The sequence below is a fragment of the Symphalangus syndactylus genome, chromosome 6, assembly GCF_028878055.3.
Source record: "Symphalangus syndactylus isolate Jambi chromosome 6, NHGRI_mSymSyn1-v2.1_pri, whole genome shotgun sequence".
In the NCBI taxonomy this organism is placed as follows: Eukaryota; Metazoa; Chordata; class Mammalia; order Primates; family Hylobatidae; genus Symphalangus; species Symphalangus syndactylus.
In genome coordinates this window covers 71,244,085-71,250,658 of record NC_072428.2, presented here as the reverse complement: position 1 = coordinate 71,250,658, position 6,574 = coordinate 71,244,085, and the positions used below count along the sequence as shown (strand labels likewise).

Genomic DNA, 6,574 nt, shown 5'->3' with positions numbered 1-6,574 from the left:
ATCTAGTCAGCAATATCTACTATAAAGCCAGGAGACTCTCTCTGTGTGAGATTTTTATTTTTGTTACAGAAGAAGTAGTTTGCTGTGCTTTAATGAACACTGTCAAGAGAAGAAATTACAACTATCACTTATCTCCACATGTTCAGAAGCTTTTCATCAACCCAGACCCCAAAATGACATGTTGCTCTTTCTTCCTCAGAAGCATGAATTCTGGAATCTGGCAACTCTTCCAGAGGGAAGTCACCTGCCCCATCTGCATGAACTACTTCATAGACCCGGTCACCATGGACTGTGGGCACAGCTTTTGCAGGCCCTGTTTCTACGTCAACTGGCAAGACATCCCAATTCTTACTCATTGCTTTGAATGAATAAAGTCAACACAGCAGAGTAACCTCAAAACTAACATTCGTTTGAAGAAGATGGCTTCCTTTGCCAGAAAAGCCAGTCTCTGGCTATTCCTGAGCTCTGAGGAGCAAATGTGTGGCACTCACAGGGAGACAAAGAAGATGTTCTGTGAAGTGGACAAGAGCCTGCTCTGTTCACTGTGCTCCAGCTCTCACGAGCACCGGGATCACAGACACTGTCCCGTTGAGTGGGCTGCTGAGGAACACCGGGTAAGTGATGCCTCTGAATATCTATGTCTATTAAGGACACATGAAATTCCTGTGGGCCTATTTTCTTGGAGATTGGGTAAAGCCAACCCTGAGTCCCTTTAAGCAACTCTCTTTTGGGCTTTCTTAGCTTCAAACCTCTGAGATTTGACGAAGAAGAAGGGAAATAGAAGAAATGCCATTTCCTAGGGACTTTCTTGTCTCTCATTCTGGGCCCCCTCCCTATGAAACGGTCTGCATGTTACTTTACTGTCTTCACAGGTGCTTCAATCTGTGGCTCTTTTGCAGGTGAAGCTTTTAAAGAAAATGCAGTCTTTATGGGGTAAAGCTCGTGAAAATCAGAGAAACCTGAACGTGGAAACCACCAGAATCAGCCACTGGAAGGTTAGTCCTGTACTACGCTACCTTCTCCAGGAACTTACGGTGGGCAAATGGGTGACTCTTAAAATAGCAACTTGATATCAAACCATAATGATTCTGAGAGTCCATTAAAAAAAAAAAGAAAACATTGAGGAAAACTGGACTCATTTCTTATGTAGAATAGTATGACTTTTAGATGGGATTTCTAACAAAACCATTGATGTTACCCAAAGCATGCTGGTTTCTTTTCATACAAACCTGTAGCTATACACCAACAGATACAAGAAACTGGGCCATCTCACAGCATTCTATATGGGCTGGTTGGATATGCTGGGCATAAGAGTTATTTGACAGTCATGGAAAGCTCAAGTGAACCTTCTGAGCCTGGGTCAGCATTAATCTGAATGCTGGTGGACAAGTAGTATTTGGAATTGCATGGAAAATTTGAGGCAGAAAGAGTGACAGGGGAAATCTAGGGCAACCATGAAATTAAGAATCTAAACTAGTTAATATTGAATAATAACATATGATGAGAAAAGTGGTGAGAAATACGGATTTCTGTCTTGAGGGAGACATGCAAACATGCCCAAAATGTAGGAACTAGTATCTAAATATAAGGAGAACTCTGAGGACTTCAGAGAAATATTAAAAATGATTTTCTCTTTGTGGATGTATACTCGGAGGGTATGATAGCTAATATTAGTGTGTTGAAAAGTATTTCATAAGAACCTAGTCTATGTTGAATATTAAATTAGAAAACCTGCTAGTATGGAAGAAAGAAAGCATCTTTGTCCTCACAAATCGTACAATCCAAATGAGAGAGGCAAAAATGGTCAACAAGCAAGTATGTGCAATACATGATGTGGTCGAATGTGGTAGACTCTTTGTTGGAGGGTAATCAAGCAGGGAAGTAGAAAAGGACAATAGAGGCCAGAAACTGGAGATTAGTGTCTGAGTTTTAAATAGGGTGGTCAGAAAAAAGACTCACTGAAAAATTGAAATTGAACAAAGTTTTGAAGCAGAAGGGGAGCATGAACATGTGTATGGATATATATATGGACCATGAGTGTGTATATATGTATACGTATATGTATATGTGTGTGTGTGTGTGTGTGTGTAAAATTCTAGTTGGAGAGAACAGCATATGCAGTAATTTTGAGTTTGTGTATATTTGGAAGCCCTGGGAACCACAAAGAAGTCTATGTTTCAGATTGGGATGACTTAGAAAAAGAATGGAAGGAAATGAACTCAGGGAGACAAATATGGCCAAATCATAAATGCAGCCTTATTAGGATAGGTTTTGCTGGGCAAAATGCATTTAGCTGGACATGTTAGTCCAAGGTCATTTCACATATAATGAGTTTAAGCAACTTGTTGTGTATCTCAGAAATAGAAATAATTATTTCCTTTCTAGTAACTATAGCTCTATACTCCAACTCTTAAGCATGAACTGTTCTTACTTTTCCATAAATATGGGTTGGAATAGAGAAATTCAAATTGTGTTTTGTTTTTATTTCCAACTATCTTAGAACACACATTATCTTGAATAAATATAATGTAATTGGTCAGATACATCTGTGTTGATCTTTATGCAGAAAGAAAGGAAAGGAAAAAAATTTGTGGATTCTAAGAACTGGCAAGACTGATGTTTAAACTGTTGGGATTTCGAAAGACAAAGGGAATCAGTGAGATTTAATAGCAGATGGATAAATACAATTATCTTTTGACTAACCCATTATCACTGCAGGAGTATGTGAAATTAAGGCTAGAAGCTATTAGAGCTGAGTATCAGAAGATGCCTGCATTTCATCATGAAGAAGAAAAACAGAATTTGGAGATGCTGAAAAAGAAGGGGAGAGATATTTTTCATCAACTTCATTTAAGTAAAGCCAAAATGGCTCATAGGAGGGAGATTTTAAGGGAAATGTATGAGGAGCTGAAGGAAATGTGCCATAAACCAGATGTGGAGCTACTTCAGGTACAAACTCACAATGTGGTTTCAGGTTTTTGACTATTCACATGTATAAGTATTTTCCTCGTGGCTGAAATCCATCTCCCTACCTTTATTTCCATGATGTGTTTCCAAAAACACATTCACATAACTAACGCTACTTTATTGGGAGAGTATAGCCCCGCCAAGGGATTCTACCAGGCCAAAGGTCAATCCTACTTTATCCACCAGCCACAAAACTTTGTGGAATGGTCAAGGTAACAGCCCCAATAACTATTCCACAACTAGGTCAATAATACATTTTGGGTTGTCAAACATGTATAAAATTGTGAGTGATTCATTTCCATTTAGGTTAATTTGAGGACATGGCAAGATCAGAAGTTTTGGGAATCTAGGCTAATATTATTTTGGGATCCAATCATTTGGGTAATAGGTTCTGGGAAAGATGACTGAGTAGGTTATTCGAGGTTACCATGGAGCACAGACTCTCTGGGCCTCTTCTCCCTTCGCTTCTTTAGAGAGTGTCTTCAAGACTCAGATCTTCCCAGGACATTAATTAGTGGCAATATGACTGACTGGGTTTTTCATTACAGAAGAAATAGAAAATGCTTTGCAGAAGAGAAGATGGTAGGGAAATAATATCTTGAGGAACTGACTCCATATTTTACACTGAACTTAATGAAAGACGCATCTTGTGAACTGCACTAAATCTTTCTATTTTTTTTTTTTTTTTACAGGCTTTTGGAGACATATTATACAGGTGAGTGTGTACCTGGATTTTAGAGTATGTTCTTTCAGTTTCCACAAATATCAAAGCAGGCTCTACCAAAGTCATGGCATAAATGATTAAGATATTGATTGATACTACTTTATTCTTTTTTCGCGTCTACTTTCATTCCCGCACCAGAAAAGACAAGACCACCAAGTAAATAAATACATACATAAATAAATAGTGATAGAAAATTTAAAAAGAACATGTTTATTCCTGATTTTGTTTTATTGCTTAAAAGCCTGCATAGGTGAAAGATGAAGTTTTGTTTTGTGGATGGTGAGAAAGTCACCAGAGGAAGCAGGAGAGAAGTGGGGGAAGTATTTTAGCAGTGACAAAGTTGATGATTTGTTGTTCATACCTATATACATATCAGTTAACTGTTCTGAAAAATAGATTGAAAAAACTGTGGAGTGTTAGAACTGTATGAGTCTCTAGGAAAGCTTGTTTCTAAAAGGCAGGTCTAGCTGCCTAGAACAAGTTTCACATTCTTTATCTTAAAAAGGAAGCAGCAGATGCAGCAGTCTCCCCAGAACCCCGCTATTTCAGACAAAGATGTCAGGGGAGTCTTCCAAGAAGTGGAACTCAGAATTTTGTTTCTGAAAATTCTCAAGGCCATAAGGCTAAGGAACCTTACACATTTGGGGCAAAAAATGAGAAAGATCAGACTGAATTCTGACTCAGACTCTCCCACTATGCTTTAAAATATGGAAACTGTAAATAGGAATTAATTTCCAAAAGGAAGTGATTTTTGAATTATCAAATTTGTGGGTTCAAGGGATTCTCATGAAATGTCTTTTAAATGCAAATAGTGACTTTTATTTATTTTATGGCTGTAGATGTTGTAACTGCAGGTTTTTCTTTGCAGGAGTGAGTGCGTGCTGCTGCACATGCCCCAGCCTCTGAATCTAGAGCTCAGGGCGGGGCCCATCACTGGACTGAGGAACAGGCTCAACCAAATCCGAGGTAAGTCTCCACCCACAGGCAGCACTCCCACTATCTAAATATTATTATTGTTAGGATCACACTGGTAATATTTCACCCTTTATCAAATATTTTACTTCTTTATAGACGTAAGTGAACAATATAATCATGCAACTCTTTTGTATCTATGTCTGTATAGTCAGATTTTTATAGCATTAAGTTTGAAAGATAGTCAAAAACAAATATGTTATGGCCTCATATGTACTGAGTAATGTAATGGGAGAAAGGAGCAGTGTAGCAAATTTAAAAAAGGAGTAGATGGAACAATGCTCAGAATGAAGGTGAGTTATTTAATGCTAAATACAAAATTTTACATTTCTTTAGTGTATTCATTTGAACAGCTAAGAACTGTTCTTTTGGGGAATATAGTTTACTGGAGATTCTTGGGGTTTTAAATTTTTTAAATGGATATATATTATGTATTTCCAAGAAAATTAGTTAATGGGTAAAAATAAAAAGAAGAAATCATTTTGTGAATACAAGTAAAATTACATACAAAAAGAAGTTCAGTTTAATTGCAATATGAAAAGCTACATGTTAAGTCTAAAATCCAGCTTCAGCCCCAAGCTAGCATGGAGGGCCACAGAGAGACTGGTAAAAGATTTTGCAGAAATCTCCTTTAAATTATCACTTTTGACATGTACTTATGGATTTTTATCCAGTTATCTAGAGCAGTTCTTGAGTAACTGAAAATCTTCACTTTCATTCCAAAATGATAGCACTAGTTTTTAAGAATAAGAAACATTTCTAAATAATGATCTTGATAACAGCATAGCATTTAGGGCATATAATGTGCAAATTTTGCTTTGAAAATTGGATTGAAAGAAGTTGGTCTTACATTTGGCTCTCAGTGTGTAAGTTTTCAAAACTCTTTTAATATCTGTGGTTAGCGTTTTGTTTGTCTTGTAGATAATATTAATCATCTCTATACTTTATTAGAAGTTACAAGCAAAAGTGTCCTTGTGACTTTACATTTCCTGGTAAATTAACTTCTTGATAGAATGCTTTTTGCTTATTTACACCTGTCTATGCATGTTTTCTTTCTTTCTTTCTTTGTATTTATTTATTTATTTATTTATTTATTTTGCAGTGGATATTGCTCTGCATCATAATGAAGCCAACAGTCATATCTTTCGATGTGTACACTTGAGAAGCATTTGTATTGGATGTGACCATCAAAATGCCCCACATATCACTGCAACACCTACAAGTTTTCTTGCATGGGGTGCTCAGAGTTTCACCTCCGGCAAATATTACTGGGAGGCCCATGTGGGGGACTCTTGGAATTGGGCTTTTGGTGTCTGTAATAAGTATTGGCAAGGGAAGAATCGGAATGGCAATATATATGGAGAGGAGGGACTCTTTAGTCTTGGGTGTGTTAAGAACGACATTCAGTGCAGTCCCTTTACCACCTCCACAATTACACTGCAATATGTCCCAAGACCTACCAGCCACATAGGATTATTCCTGGATTGTGAAGCTAGAACTGTGAGCTTTGTTGATGTTAATCAAAGCTCCCCCATATACACCATCCCTAATTGCTCCTTCTCACCTCCTCTCAGGCCTGTCTTTTGCTGTATTCACCTCTGGCCAGAGACAAATCAGAAATGTGTTCATCTGCTGTGGGAAACCCTTTATCCCAGAAAGCTTTCTTCCTTGTGCCTTATCAAACAGGACAAATAGGTTCTGTTCCATGTCTTGAATTGCATTCTAATGTTATTAAAACTCATTTATTGTGTTACTATTAAATGCGGTAAAAACACTAAAAGTATATGTATTGGTTGTTTATTAATTAATTTCTGAAAAATCATTATTCATGATCATGGCATAAAATATATTCTCTGTTTTCTCTTTTCTTCACTTCTGACTGCCACTGAGTGAAATAATAGATGACAGACA

At 37.2% G+C, this 6,574-nt stretch overlaps 1 pseudogene; it reads left to right on the top strand.

Moving 5' to 3' along the window:
• The first annotated feature begins 203 nt into the window (after window positions 1-203).
• LOC129485314 (tripartite motif-containing protein 49D-like) lies at window positions 204-6,364 on the top strand (annotated as a pseudogene).
• The last annotated feature ends 210 nt before the right edge of the window (window positions 6,365-6,574 follow it).